Raw genomic sequence first — 14,522 nt, 5'->3', positions numbered from 1 at the left:
GCCCATGAGACAGCTATTTTCTTCTATTTATGGATGAGGAAAATGGAAAAAGCAGCTTATTAAATTCCAGAATTGGACAGAGATAAGATGTCACTGCCCTCAAGCTTTTCATCTAAAAGACTTGTGATATTTTTGTTAGGTGCCCCCCTTCCCTTGGGTCTTATTATCTAGCCCAGGTTGGCGTCAACTTCCTCAGTGTTGGGATTATAGGCATGCATACAAAAGACTTTTTTTTGAAGGGTAGTTTTAATCTTACGGCAATATAAAAGTTAAGAGAGGATCCTGGGGATATGGTCAGTCAGCAAAGTGCATGCCCTACAAATGAGGACCTGAGTCTGGGTCCTCAGCCCCTATGTAAAAAGCAGGACCTGATGGCAAGCAGCAGAAAGATAGAGACAGGAGGATGCATGGAGTTCACTGGCCAGTCAACTGGTGAATTCCATGTTTAATGAGATATTCTGTCTCAAAAAATAAGATGGAGTGATAAAGGAAGATATCGAATTCTGGCCTCTGTGTGTACATACATGTGTATGCACGCACACACACAAAGATGTATACACATACCCATAAATTGAGAGAAAGGCACAAAGAGGTCCCTATGTCTCCTGCCTGGCATATACATAGCCTCTCCCATTGCCAACATCCCCAATGAAATAGTAGCTTGGTTACAATCGAGAAACCTTAATTGACACAGCATGATCATCAGTCTCTAGTTCCCACGAGAGCTTTCTTTTGGTGTAATTCCTCTTGCTCTAAGTCTGGAGCAGTGTATAATGGCATGTATCCACTATGACAGTGGGTGCTTTCCTCTGCGTTCTGCTTAGTCAGCTCATTCTCCCATTAGCCTTTGGCAATCTCTGATTTTTTTTTAAACCGTTTCCATAGTTCTGCCTTTTCTAGAATGTCATGGAGTTGGAATCATACAATATGTAGCTTCTCAAACTGGCTTCTTTCATTTGTATATTTAAGGTTGTTCCATGTCTTTTTATAGATCCATAACTCATTTCTTTTTAATACTGAGTAATAGTCTATTGCCAGGATGTACCACAGTTCACTTGTTCATTCACTCCCGAAAGACATTTTGCCTCCGGTTTTTGTCAATTACAAATAAAGTTGCTATAAACATCTGTGTGCAGGATTTTCACTTGGAAAAGTTTTCAGCTTTGAGGAGGGTAAATACCAAGGAGGGTGTTGCACTATCATATGGGAAGAATATGTTTAGTTTTGCAGGTGACTGCCAAACCGACTTCCAAAGTGGCTGTACCATTTCGCAGTTTCACTAGCAACACATCCCTTTTCCTGTTGCTCTACATCCTTGCCAGCATTGGGTGCCATCAGCGCCACGAGCTTTACATCACCACGGAAATGTGATAACTGTAGCATTCAGTAAGTGCAATAGTTTACCACAGCAGTTGATATGTTTATGCACGCGAATGTTCATGTAGGGAGCGGTGCTACATAAAAAAGTAGAACAGAAGCTCAAGTTCAAGACCAACCGTCATGTTCAAAGCCAGACTCAGTTACATGAAGACTTACGTTAAAGAAAGAAAGAAAGGGGAAAAAGAAAAAAGAGGAAGAAAGGAATAAAGAAAGGGAGGGAGAAAGAAAGAAAGGAGGAAAGAAACCAGGAAGGATGGAAGAAAAGGAAATAAAAACATAAAATATCCATACAAGCTGATTGTGATTGTCTGATAATAACTACAACATGACTGATTAAAAATTAGGAAATGTACTAGGCAGTGGTGGCACAGTTCCTTTAATCCCAGCTCTCAGGAGGCAGGAGGAGCTCTGTAAGTTTGAGGTTAGCCTGATCTATAAATCGAGTTCCAGGACAGCCTGGACTACACAAAGAAACCCTGTCTCGGAAAAAATTAAAAAAGGAAACGTTTTGGAGAAACAAAAATATTTCAATGTTAATTTCCCTTAAGAATTTATTTATTCATCTGCTTATTTATTTGCACTGCTGTAGATGGAACCCAGGGCCTTGTGCATGCTAGGTAAGGATTGTGCCACAGAAATACATTCCCTTCCTTCAGCCACAAGCCCCAGGGACATAATTAAAAGCAAAGAATGGTATATAAATTCAAGCTGGTATTATTGCTATCATCAGTATCATTACGTGCAAGGTGTTTTCTATGCATTCTACTAAGCCTTAACATTGCAGGGACACATCACTAGAAGAGCAGGAATAAGACTGCACATTAGAAGGCTAGAAGTTTCTGGAATGCACTAAAAAATATGGCTGGTATATGGAGCAATATAAATTTCAGGGGCAATAAGTTCAAATCCTACTCCATCTGATAGTAGATGTAAGACTTTGAATTTTTTATTCTTTTTTTCTCTTTCTTTTTTGTTTTCTTTCCTCTTCCTCCTCTTCTTTCTTCCTTTCCTCCTTTTCCTTCTTTCTTTTGACAAAGCTTTGTTATAAATTCCTGACTGGCCTGGAACTCACAATCTAGTCTAGGCCAGCCTTGAACTGGTAGTTCCTCCTGCTTCTGCCTCTATAGTTCTGGGATTACACACATGAGCTACCATGCTTGAAAAATGTTAGTTTTCTGTAAATCTAAGAGATGGGAATAGCCATGTTGTATCAGTCACTTTTTGTTGCTATGACAGAATAACTGAGCCAACTTAAAAGACGAACGGTTAATTTTTTGTTTCCAGTTTCAGAAATTTCAGTCTGGGGCCATTTGGCTCCATTTTTCTTGGGACATATGAGACAGAGCATTGTAGTGGGTAGCATGGAAAACAGACCTCATGGAGACTGGAGAGGTGGGCGGTGGGGAGGGAGGAGAGAAGAAGGAGAGAGCAGAAGAAAAAGGAAGAGAGACAAGAAGAGGGAAGAGAAACTGTTCTTCTAGAGCAGAGGTCCTCAACCTGTGGGTCGTGACCCCTTGGGGTCACATATTATATATTCTTCATATCAGATGTTTATATTACAGTTTATAACAGTAGAAAATTGCAGCTATGAAGTATAAATAAAATAATGTTCTGGTTGGGGGTCACCACAACACATGGAACTGTATTAAAGGGTAGAAGGATTAGAAAGGTTGAGAACCCCTGTTCAAGAGCCGTCCACTGGTGGCCTGTTTCCTCCGGGCAGCCTTCGTTTCCTTATAGTCCATTCAGGGTTAGTCAGTCAATGGAGTAAGCCATCAACAAAGGGAGCTCCTTTCTCATGATCTAATCACCAATACTGGAGCTTTGGGGAGGGTATTTCATACGGAAAACACAATAAGTAGTACCCATTTCTTGAGGATTGTTTACATAAAGCATGACGTATTGTGTTTTCCTCTTTTTCCCTCTTTCTTCTCCTTGCCACTGCCACTGTTGTTGTCACCGTCATCATCATCATCATCATATCATCATCATCATCATCATCATCATCATCATCTTCATCTTCATCCTCGTCCTCACCATCTCAGGGGACTTCTGAGATCCCTGTCCAGCAGGGGCTGTCCTCCTCTGTCCTGGCATCACCCAGTGAGACCTGCAGGGGGCTCTGCTTGTTCACTGACCCCTCTCCAATCCTGTTGGCTGTTTCTTATTGTTCCAAGTGGAAATATCAGGTTTTTGCCCGAGATTGGCATCAACAGTGCTGTTAAAGCCCCAGTCAACATCCCTGTCTCCTGGGTCTGGCCCTGTCACCTGAGCCTGGGGACTGCTAGCTTGCTTTTCTCTGCCCTGCCAAGAGGCTGCTCACGTTGGTTCCACTGTGCCAGGCACTCAGAGAGAAGAAACCAAACTCCTGGGCAAGAATGTGTTTGCATAGAGCTGGCCCCTTTTTCTGGAGGGACAGTCACATAACCGATAGTGCCTTTCCAGGTGTTGTCAGCCAGCCTGCTGACTGTCCTTGCTGTGCTGACAGACGACAACACTCTTTCACCTCTTTCAAGATCCTCCAGGTCCTGGACTTAACTTGTTAACTTTAACCTCAATTCCTTGTGTATCTAGCTTGAACTGAGGCAGGAGAAAGGAAAATCTCACAAGTCACTAGCATACAAAAAATAAGTAAGGTCCTAGACTTTATGGACCGAGAGAACAAAAGCAGTTCTGCAAGGAATCAAACCTGTTATGTCAGTGGAGTTGTGATAAATGATAATTGAAAATCGAGGACACTGGGGACAGGAAGGCCACTTCTGGAGCCACAACGCCGGCCTATAAAGAACGTCGGTGCAGAGCTGGGGAGATGTTAGAGGGCAAGGTATTTGCAGAGCAAGTTGAGGACCTGGGTTTGGATTCACATCACCTACTTAGAAGCTGGGATGACAGTATATATCTATAACTCCAGCATCAGCCTCTGACCTCTACATATGCCTGCACGGTGAGGGCTAACACACACACACACACACACACACACACACACACACTTTTTTCAAAGTGTGAAATAGAAAATCAGCTCTCTCCAAATATCTCAGTTCTCGTGGAGAGCCTAAAGAAGAGGTAGGATTTGAGTTTCGTTGCTGCTGTTTTGAGGTGAGGGTAGGGACATTCCCTTCCTTTCCCCAACAGCTCTGAGTTTGGGTACAAGATGAACTCAATGCAGCCTTCCGCTCATGCTCACCCAGCAGCCGTGGCCTTTGTTGCCAGCTATGGGGTCAGCCAATCTGGGAAGGCTTCCTTGAACAAGATCATGAGACTTTCTGGGCAAAAGCGTGGAGACGGGGAAGGAAGTATGAAAGGGAAGGCAGGAGATGGTTGAAGATGTGAGTTTAGTGGAACAGGAAGGTCAAGTAAGTCCAAATAACAATTTGTATAAATGAAAGAGGTCTGGGTGTGGCGGTGCACGCACTTAACCCCAGCACTTGAGAAGCAGTGGCAGGTGGATCTCTGTGGGCTTGTGGCCACCATGGTCTGTATAGTGAGCTCCAGGTCAGTCAGAGCAGCATAGTGAGACTTCATGTCTTACTAAATAGGTAAAGGTGGATTCGGCCCTAGAAGCATCACACATCAGTCTGTGGGGCTGGCTAGAGATAGACTAGGACTTACACACTAGCATTTAGAGGTGGTCTAGGAGCAACCCTCACTATTTAGATAAGAGGGTCTCAAGAGAAGCATGAGGGCTAAGACTTAGCCTTCCCCCATTCCAGGCTTCTGGTGGTTTCTTGATTTCCCGTTCCTTACCTCTCCAGAGTGTATTTGGGTGTTAACAAACTTTCCATCAATGGACCCAATTTCAGAGGTGCTAGATAAGCCTTGTAGTTAAAAACATTTTCCCTTCCCCCTCCCTCTCTCTTCCCCTTCTCTATAATAAGACCCTGTCTCAAACAGGACAAATGGAAACAAAATAAGCAAAATCAAATTTACCATGCACAGTAAGTAAACACTCAGAAACATTAATTTGTTAAGCACCCATCACCAATGGTGCTATTGGGCTTATAGTGTGTTCCAGGACTTCACTTTGGCAAAAGGTTAAACATTAAAAACTGACATGATATGCACAGAGAATATAGTTGCTAATAGAGCATGATTCCTTAAGAATGGAGACCTGATTTAAGCCACTCTTAAAATGCGAGCATGACAATACCATTGAAGCTGCTTTTCTCACAGCTCCCAGCCCTGTGGCTCTAGAATATCTGAGTCTTTTCAACTGCCCAGTTCCACCCCACACTGCCTCACCCTCACTCTGAGCTTCAGCAAATGGCTGCTCTTCTCTATATATATATGGAAGGGGCTTATCCAGACAGTTTTTCTTCTTTAGGGTATCGGTTTTCTTTCCTGCCCCGTGGTTCTCTCTTTCCACCATAGGAGAACTCTAAGTGTTAAGCAAAGGAGACTGGACTAGTAAGAGGGGCTTTTACTGATTGTGTGTGTGTGTGTGTGTGTGTGTGTGTGTGTGTGTGTACAGGGTCTTGCTATGTTGCCTTGGCTATGGCACACTTGAAACTGGTTATGTAAACCAGCCTTGAACTCCCAGAGAGTCTCCTGCCTCTGCCTCCTGAGTGCTGAGATTAAAGGTGTATACTACCATACCCCTCTTTGTTCAAGGTTTTGGTTCTAGGCTTTATACAGGACTTCTTTAACGGAAACAGTATATTTCCCTTTGAGACTGAAGAGAAGGGTTAAGGATGGATCAGGTGCTGGGGTAGTGGTAATCTTCATGATTCTGGCCATGGAATGACGGTTTGCATCCTAGAGAGATATAAGTAAAGGAGACTTAATAGTGCTTGGTGGCTGAGTTGACACGCCACAGAAAGGGACACAGGGCGAACATGAAAACCAATGCTTATTGTCAGCTTTTTGGTCTGCTTAGCAGGAGTTATACAGAAATAAGGAAGCCGCGAGTCTTCCCAACCTTGGTCAGGGGGGCTGAGGGTGGGTTCAGTAGGGCCTCTCAAAGGTAGAATCCCTTGCAGGTACTGGGATGGAAGGTGGAGCACAAGCGAGAACATGGAGGAAACCAGAGATCTGTGCAACACGCAGGCCGCATGACCCAACCATGGTGTTACAGGAGGATGTAGCTGTAGATTCAGATATGAAGGGTCAGAGGAAGACAAGACTAGAATGGTGTCAGGCCAGGTTATAATGACCTTCTGTTTTATGCTGCAGAATGTAGATTTTATTTATACACAGCTGCAGTTTATTGAAGATTTTTTTTAAAGATTTATTTATTGTATATACAACATTCTGCCTCCATGCATGCCCACAGAGCAGAAGAGGGCACCAGATCTCTTTACAGATGGCTGTGAGCCACCATGTGGTTGCTGGGAATTGAACTCAGGACCTCTGGAAGAGCAGCCAGTGCTTTTAACCTCTGAGCCATCTCTCCAGTCCCTTATTGAAGATTTTTGAAGTGGGAAGTGGCAAGTCGGATGTGAGCTTTGGACAGAAATACATTATTGATATTTAATTCTTTCTTAAAAGTTACATCCACCCCCTTTTCTGTGTGTGTGTGTGTGTGTGTGTGTGTGTGTGTGTGTGTGTGTAGAAGTGCCCCAATACACACACAGAGGCTAGAGGACAAATTTTGGTAGTTGCCTACCATGTGAGTACTGGCATTGCTCAGGTCATCAGGTTTGGCAGCCAGTACCTTTACCCTCTGAGCCATCTCGCTGGCCTTGATTGCTTTTACATAAAGGAGTTCATGACCTGAAGGGTTATTATGAGAGTGTAGAAAGGCTGGAGGGACGGAACCAGTTAGATGGCTGCTGCAGTAGCCCTGCTGAGCGGCGTATTTGCTCCAAACTATGGCAATGATAACGGCACAGGGAGACAGGGGGAGTGTCCAGGGACTTAGAAAGGAGATGATGTAGTTAGACCATGGAGTAGCATAAGTCTGGAATGACTGCGGTGCTTCTAGTTGGATGATGGCAACATATTCACTGAGGTTTGGAACAAAGAGGAGCATACCTGTGAGCAAGGTGATTCCTTCCATGTTGTACTAAGTTTGAAATATATACCCAGGTGGGTTAGAGTCATGGACGTATGGGTGGTGACTGATGCCAAATGCTTGGTTAACATTTTTGGAAAAATAATAAATTCATGATAAATGTCTTGTAATGATCTCATAAACCACGACAGACCGTTGACTTCTTTTCTCTGCGTTTGTTCTCAGTTTTATAGTGTGGTCTGAGCTCAGCCTTCAAACCCTTTCTATCTCTGAATGTCAAGACTGTGGGCCCTGATCAATTGTTCAAGCTGGCCTTGAACTCACTCTGTAGGTCAGGAAGGCTTTGGGCTTGCAACCCTTCTTTCTGCCTTAGCTTCCCAAGCAGGCCTAACACACCATGTTTTCAGACCATCTTACAGAAGATATCAGAAATTTGAAAACAAAACAAAACCCAAAAAATAAAAATCAGGCAGGAAGGTAGTTTCTGGTCCATGACTCTGGCTCTGGTTGTATTTTTTCCTCTCTAAGTCAAATCCTTACAAGGGTAAATGTTAACATTTTCTCACTTTCTAATGCAGCACCTTGTAATCTGGTTTCCCTTGGATCACTCTTCTGAAATTGCTCTCACTGGGCAATGGTGGTGCACTCCTTTAGTCTCAGCACTGGGGAGGAAGAGGCAGGCAGATCTCTGAGTTTGAGGCAGCCTGGTCTACAGAGTGAGTTCCACGACAGCCAGGACTGCACAGAGAAGTCCTGTCTTGAAAAACCAAAACCAAACAAACAAAGAGAAAAGAAACTGCTCTTAAATGTCACTAATGACTTCTCCTTGTCAAACCCAATGCTTCTCTTTCTGCATTGACTGGAACTGTCCTAAGTTCCCCTCTTTGTCCTTCCTTCCTTGGTTTTTCAACACCTCACTCTCTTAATCCATTCTTTGGTGGTCAACTGTGACTTTTCTCCTTCTGTTCCTTGGGGTATAAGTCTCTCACTCTTTGTCAGTCTATTTTTCCACCACACATGGCCCTCCTTGAGAAGTACCTTGATGTCATGGCTTCGGTGTTGCTTTGACAGCAATGGTCAACTGTGTCTTCTTCCCTCTGATAACTCGCCATTTCTGCCTCAGTTACCTGTTTCTACAACAGGTTGACTGCTCCTTGGAATTCAGTGGTCTCATAGTTATCCTGGTTTGTAGAGTCCAGAACCATTGTGATCCCTGCAGCCTTTCTCTTTGCTCTCCATGACACATTGGTCCTTTGACGGTTTTTTCTCTTGGCTTTTTGATACCCAGGTCTTTTTTTTTCTGTTTCACTTTTTGCTGAAACCATACAAATCCAGGCTTTCTTCCTGCCCACATAATTGCTATTACTCTCTGCCTAATCCAACTGCCTCCTGTTTTCAGATTCAAACCAGCCTGCACACTTCCAGATTAACCTTCCCAGCTTCTGCATGTCTTTATCTCCTCCCCTTAAGAACTCTCAGTTGCTCTACCTTGCTTATAGAAACTCTGACTGACCCTATCACAACCATATATTTACTCCCGGTCTCCCTCTGCTTCTCGAACAAGCCCTGCTTCTAAGAACTAACGTTTAGCCAGCCCTCTCCTTGGCCAGTGAGGGCTTCCTTGTCTACTTCTCTGTGTTTCTCTTCCTCCCTACTTCCCTCCTTCCTTCCCTCTTTCTGATATTCCTATCCTTCTTTTCGTGGTGGTAAAGCATGGAACCCAGGGCTATCCAACCATTCCACCACTCAGCTACACCCTCAGCACCAATGAGGGCTTTTTTTTTTTTTTTTGGTTTTTCGAGACAGGGTTTCTCTGTGGCTTTGGAGCCTGTCCTGGAACTAGCTCTGTAGACCAGGCTGGTCTCGAACTCACAGAGATCCACCTGCCTCTGCCTCCCGAGTGCTGGGATTAAAGGCGTGCGTCACCATCGCCCGGCTGTTCAATGAGGGCTTTTCAAAAGGCACATTTAGTCATTTTAGGAATTTTAGAGAGTCAGGATAAATTAAAACATACAATTTCTCTACTTTTAACCATGACTTTATATTAGCATAGTAAGTAAGGAATAATGGCTATTGATTGTTAATTCTGTGTCTATTATGAATAAGATGGTAAGTGATTATTTTCTTTTTTAATACATGCTATACATGAGATAGTGGATACAAACCATTCAAAACATAGATTCAGGTAATGAAAGCAGTCCTTGGTGCAGACACTCTAGTGTGTAGGAATAGTTTGATGCTATATCCTGAGACAGTATGTACTTCTGTGTCACCTCAGGATTTCACTTAGGCCGTTCCTCTGTCGTAAGTGTCCTTCCTGCCACCTCCTAGGACATGGGCCCCTGTGTCCCCTAGGTCCTTGGACCTAAGTAAATGTTATCTCTTTCCTCGAATATTTGTGGGGAACCCCCTAAATAGAGCGACCTTTCGCTATTCTTCCACAGTTTAAGGTGTCTCTCATACTAGACTGTAGCTTATTTTTCCGTTCAGATGAAGCTGCTGCAGGTGGAGACGGTTTTGGGTGCGACTTTTGCACCCAGCACCGTATTCTCTAAACAGGGAACAGCAAATAGCCTGGAAATTGTACGGGATGCCAGAGCCCTGTAGCCTCGGGAACCCAGGCCAAGTCTGCCAGTCTGGTCCCAGCCGCAGCCCGTCCTGAATTCATTTCCACCTCATTAACTGGGGCCCAGTCCCGCCCCCGCGGCCCTCGTCCTGGTTCCTCCATTCTGACACGGCCGCCTCGCTTTTTTTCTTTCTCTCTCCCCCTGTCATCTTGCCAGCTCGGTTTCTATCTCTTCTCGTATCGTTCCTTCATCTCTCTTTCTCTGGGACTCTGTCTGGGTCTCTGTCTTTGGGTGTTTCTGCGCCCTAGTCAGTCTGGGTTTGCGCTTCCTAGCACCTTAAGCCCCGCCCCTTACCCAAATCTCGCCAATCCCCAGGCTCGGGGCTGGCGCTCCGCTCTGCCATTGGCCGGCCCCAAGCTCCCCCGCCCCCTCCCTCCCGGCCCCCGCCGGGCCCCTCCATTCACTCAAAGTTTGGCTCCGGCGCTGCAGAGGGAGGGGGCGGCCCGGCCCGGCCCAACTCTGCCCCCGGCCGGCCCGACCCCGGCCCCGGCCCCCGGACAAGCCCTTATCTGATCCCAGCTCCGGGTTTAAGAGTCTTGGTCCTGCCCGTCGCTCAGCTCCTCTCGTCACTCCTACCCGCCCCGTCTGTTCATCGTCCCGCTGCCCGGCGGTCCATCCGTGCAGCCACTCCACCTGCGAGCCAAGGTAAGACTCTGTTCCTGATGAAAGAGTGCTGCCGCCCTGGCCGAGGACCTATCCACTTAGAGACATCGGGGTCCCCAGCCCTTCGGTCCCTACCAAGGTTGCCTGGCCTCAGCAGTACAATCCTAAGTACTCCCTCCTTCTGCCTTGGCCGTCCCAAGTGGACTTTCCTGGGAAGGGTCCCTCACCAAGCGTACTTTACTTAGGCTAGTCACCTCAGGCCTTCCGTCTGAGAAGGGGGCTTCCGTGATGTCCCCGCCTCACTCGGCATACCTGCAGTTGCATGGGACTCCTCTGGTTACTGGAATAATTACGACACATAAACCTGCACCCACCACACAGTGGTACAGACACTGCTCCTGCACCCAGTAGCGACAGGCTACTCCTGCTCCCAGCCCTCCCCGCGACACTCACGGACCATGTTCTGACCACCAGTTTACACATGGGAGAAAAACAAACATTAGATTAGAAGACACAGCCTGCTGTACCGGGCACCCTCCTCTCTCCCCTTTCCCCTTTCTCTCCCTTCCTTTCCAACTTGGTTCCCACCTCAAGATACCCCTCGCTACCGACACCCCTCAAATTGCTTCACCAGGAGAATTTCAGAAGGAGTCAGAGGGTAGGTTAGGGCCTATGAAGTCACCCTCCAGAGTGTCCCTTCTCCCATTCTCTCTCCTCCAACGGGGACTAATCAAGGGCACTCGTGTTGGGAAAGAACTCATTCTAGGGAGGAGAGCTGAGGCCCAGGAAGATTAGAAGGACAAAATGGGGGGGGGGGCAGTGCGGGTAGGGCTTTCTGGTATCTTGGGATTTCATCCCAGTAACTGAAGTGCTCTGGGGAGGCTGAGGATGGCCAAGAGGTGAGGGTGTGAAGAAACAAAGTCAGAGTTGGACCCAATGGGAAGGCAAGCTTAAAGCCTGATTAGGTTGCTTATCATACACATTCTGACGAGATTTCTGGCCAGACTGCCCTTGCTGTGGTGTTTGAATTTTTTTTCTCTCCCTATGGGACAGACTGCTTTGTGTAGTCCGAGAGGGCAGGAGCTGGGGAAGGAAGATTTGGGAGCCTCCCGTTTGGGCTTATGTAGAAGGCATTGAGATGCTAGTGCCCTGAGTCCGCTGTTGCCATGAGCTCAATTGAGTTTCGTCGTGAACACTTCTCCCTGATCTCCAAGGAGTTTTGAATATGTTCCTGGAATGATGGCGATTCCATCCTCTGCCAAAGGGTAGGGCTTGTCAGTTCCCCAAGGGTACAGACTGGGTGGGTATAGGCACCAAGTCTAGAAGGAACTAGGTGTCCTGGCTCATGGCTGGTTCTTCAGGAAGGAGGAAAAGGGGAAAGGGGGGGAGAGACGGCATCATGCCAGCCAAGGGTCCAGGGTTGGACGGCAGAGGCAGTAGGCTTGACCCAGGCAGTGCCAATCTCTCCACCCACCCGCCCAGCCTTTGGTGGTGGTGGCAAGGGAGGGAGGAAAGGAGGGGGAGTTAGGGGGTGATCTGGGCCAGTCCAGCCTCCCAAAGCCCTTGCCAACCTGGGTCCTGAAAGGAACTGCTGTTTTCTGAGCCATCCCCCCAGCCCCCATCCCGAGCCCAGAGCAGCCAAGTTGTCTCAGTGGATATCAAATGGCAATGGCTCCACTGACTGGGAGGAGGTGGGGGGGGGGTATGGTCCCATTCCCTGTATAGCTCTAATGCAGAACCCTACTTCTCTCCCTTACCCTGTGGGGGGATAACATCTCTCCAACACGTACCCAATATATCTTTGGAGGGCTCGTGTTTATGTGGGGATAAGCTGGTATTTCCCAAGTTCTCTCTGTGGCTCCAGCCTGCACTCTGCATGAGCTCACATACACTCCAGCTTTGTTGGCTTGGGCTAGAAGGGAAGTGACTGGCAGAAGACCCAGGGACCTTCCTCCCCCTCTTTCCCCTAGGGACCGAGGAGGCTGGGATGTTCCCATCTGGGTGGGTTCATATGCAGGTCTTTACAGTTGTTTTGGAACTTGTGGGGTGAAGTCTTTAAAGGCTATGATGGGTGAGTTGTGTCGCAAGGCCCATTTCCATAAGGGAGGTTTCTTGGCCTCCTAGGTTGGGTTTGTACACACAGGATGCAAAGACAGGTGGTTGAGGCGCGAAGTACTGGTGAGGAGGGAAAAGGACACAAGGTGATGAGGGAAAGAGATGCGAGTCCCTAAATTTTCCTGAGAAAAGTTATTTAGGACGGAAGAAAAAAAAAAGAAGAGGGGAATAAAGGAACTCCACTCTCCCTCCCTTCCCCGGCCTAGATTCTTCTCTTGCCTGACTGGTCAGTGTTACTGTCCAGACTGAGGCCAAGTTGTCCAGGACAGTAGTGAGGCCCGGGAAGGGGTAGAGAGAAGGGATAACATGAGGCACCCCGTTGAGATTAAACTGCAGAAGACTGGCCAGAGAGGGGAGTTTTGGACTCTGTGCAAATGTCTTAGCGCAGAGTGAAGGGCAGTTGCCTAAGGCCACTCCTGAGAACGGGGAGTTTTTGCATTCACCTCATCACCTCAGTCTGAGGCCAAGGGCTTTTTTCCCCTCATCAGAGACTAGTGTCCATGTTGTCACCATTCTTCATAGAGAGAGTACGTCCTGGGTGGCCCCTCTCCACCCCCCCCCCCGCCATCAGAACCTTGAAAGGACAAAGAGAAAAGGATTGTGGGAGCAACTCTCCTGTGGGTGTCTGCCAGCCTGGAGCCTGGATTTGAGGTGGTGGGGAAGGGAGGGGCTGTCTTTGAAGAGAGATGTGGGAGAGAAGTCAGACCTAAGCTGTGTGGTCTGCAGAAGAAGCCTGGAGAAGCGGGAACTCCGGATGAGTGGGTATTAATACATGGTGCTTCTGCATTCTTCCAGTGGCAGAAAACCCAGGGGGAGATTAGACACCAGTCGAGAAGACGCCCCATAAAAAGAAAGACATTTGAAATGATGGCTAGGAAGCAAAAGGAGACATATTTCTGGAGGTTAAAAAAAAAAAAAGAGCTTCAGGGGCTGGAGAGATGGCTCAGTGGTTAGGAGCACTTGCTGCTCTTGCAGAGGACCTGAGTTCAGTTCCAGCATCCACATGGCAGCTCAAAGCCATCTGTAACTTCAATTCCAGAGGATCTGACACCCTCTTCTGGTCACCCATACACATGGGTTGCAGGCACTCAGGTACACACGTGATACTCCTTCCCCACCATGATAAATAATATCAAAAAGAAAATAACCCAGACAAAAAAAGCTCACCGTTAAGGCTCCCGAAAGGAGCTGTGAAGTTCTGAAATATAGGGGCTATGTAATAACTGTCAAGAGGCTTCCCATGAATGGCGGTGTGACCCTAACTTGCCACCTCTTCATTCTGAGAGATCACACACACAGTGACTCAGAGCCTTGCCTTGGAGTCCCCCTTACTGGGCTTAAGTCCTGGTTTTACCAGTTAGTAGCCACACAGCTTTCTTCATGCTTTCATCGGGGCTAATAATAGTTGTGAGGGTTTCAAGAGTCAATATTTGCAAAGGATTTAGAAGGTGAGTAGCATGAAAGGTGTGGCGGCTATTAGCTTTCTCTGGGCTCTCCAACTCTTTCTACTCCGCTCTTCTCTACTCTTCCTACTCTCCTCTTGACTGGCTCCTGGGACTGGTCCCAGCCCTCTATAGTGCTTTTCTGGGCATTTGTCCTAGGTCTGGGAAGGCAGAGTTATTGAGAAGTTAAACACGGGGTTCCAGTTTCATGCCAACAGACTGGCTGTTACCAGAAGCAGGACCTTCATACCGCAGCCCATTCTTCCCATGACATTTGTGCCAAACAGATGTCCTGTCTACAATTCAGACTCAATAACTGTGATCTGTCAAGCACCCGCCCCTTCCCCAGATAATCATCCCTAGCAACCTCTGCTGCTTCGCCTAAGATACACGTTTCTACCCCCA

At 47.0% G+C, this 14,522-nt stretch overlaps 1 protein-coding gene across 2 annotated transcripts in view; it reads left to right on the top strand.

Annotated features, from left to right (window-relative positions):
* Positions 1 to 10,387: 10,387 nt before the first annotated feature.
* Kcnj10 (potassium inwardly rectifying channel subfamily J member 10) overlaps positions 10,388 to 14,522 on the top strand; it is a 32,857-nt gene continuing 28,722 nt past the window's right edge. For both annotated transcript variants that reach the window (XM_041643516.1, XM_041643515.1), the window contains exon 1: positions 10,388 to 10,602. The gene's annotated coding sequence lies outside the window, so the exon portion shown is untranslated. The remainder of the gene's footprint in view (positions 10,603 to 14,522) is intronic.

The sequence above is a fragment of the Microtus oregoni genome, unplaced genomic scaffold, assembly GCF_018167655.1.
Source record: "Microtus oregoni isolate MIOR12 unplaced genomic scaffold, Mior012 000086F_ref0000336, whole genome shotgun sequence".
NCBI lineage: Eukaryota > Metazoa > Chordata > Mammalia > Rodentia > Cricetidae > Microtus > Microtus oregoni.
This window is presented reverse-complemented; position numbering and strand designations above follow the sequence as displayed.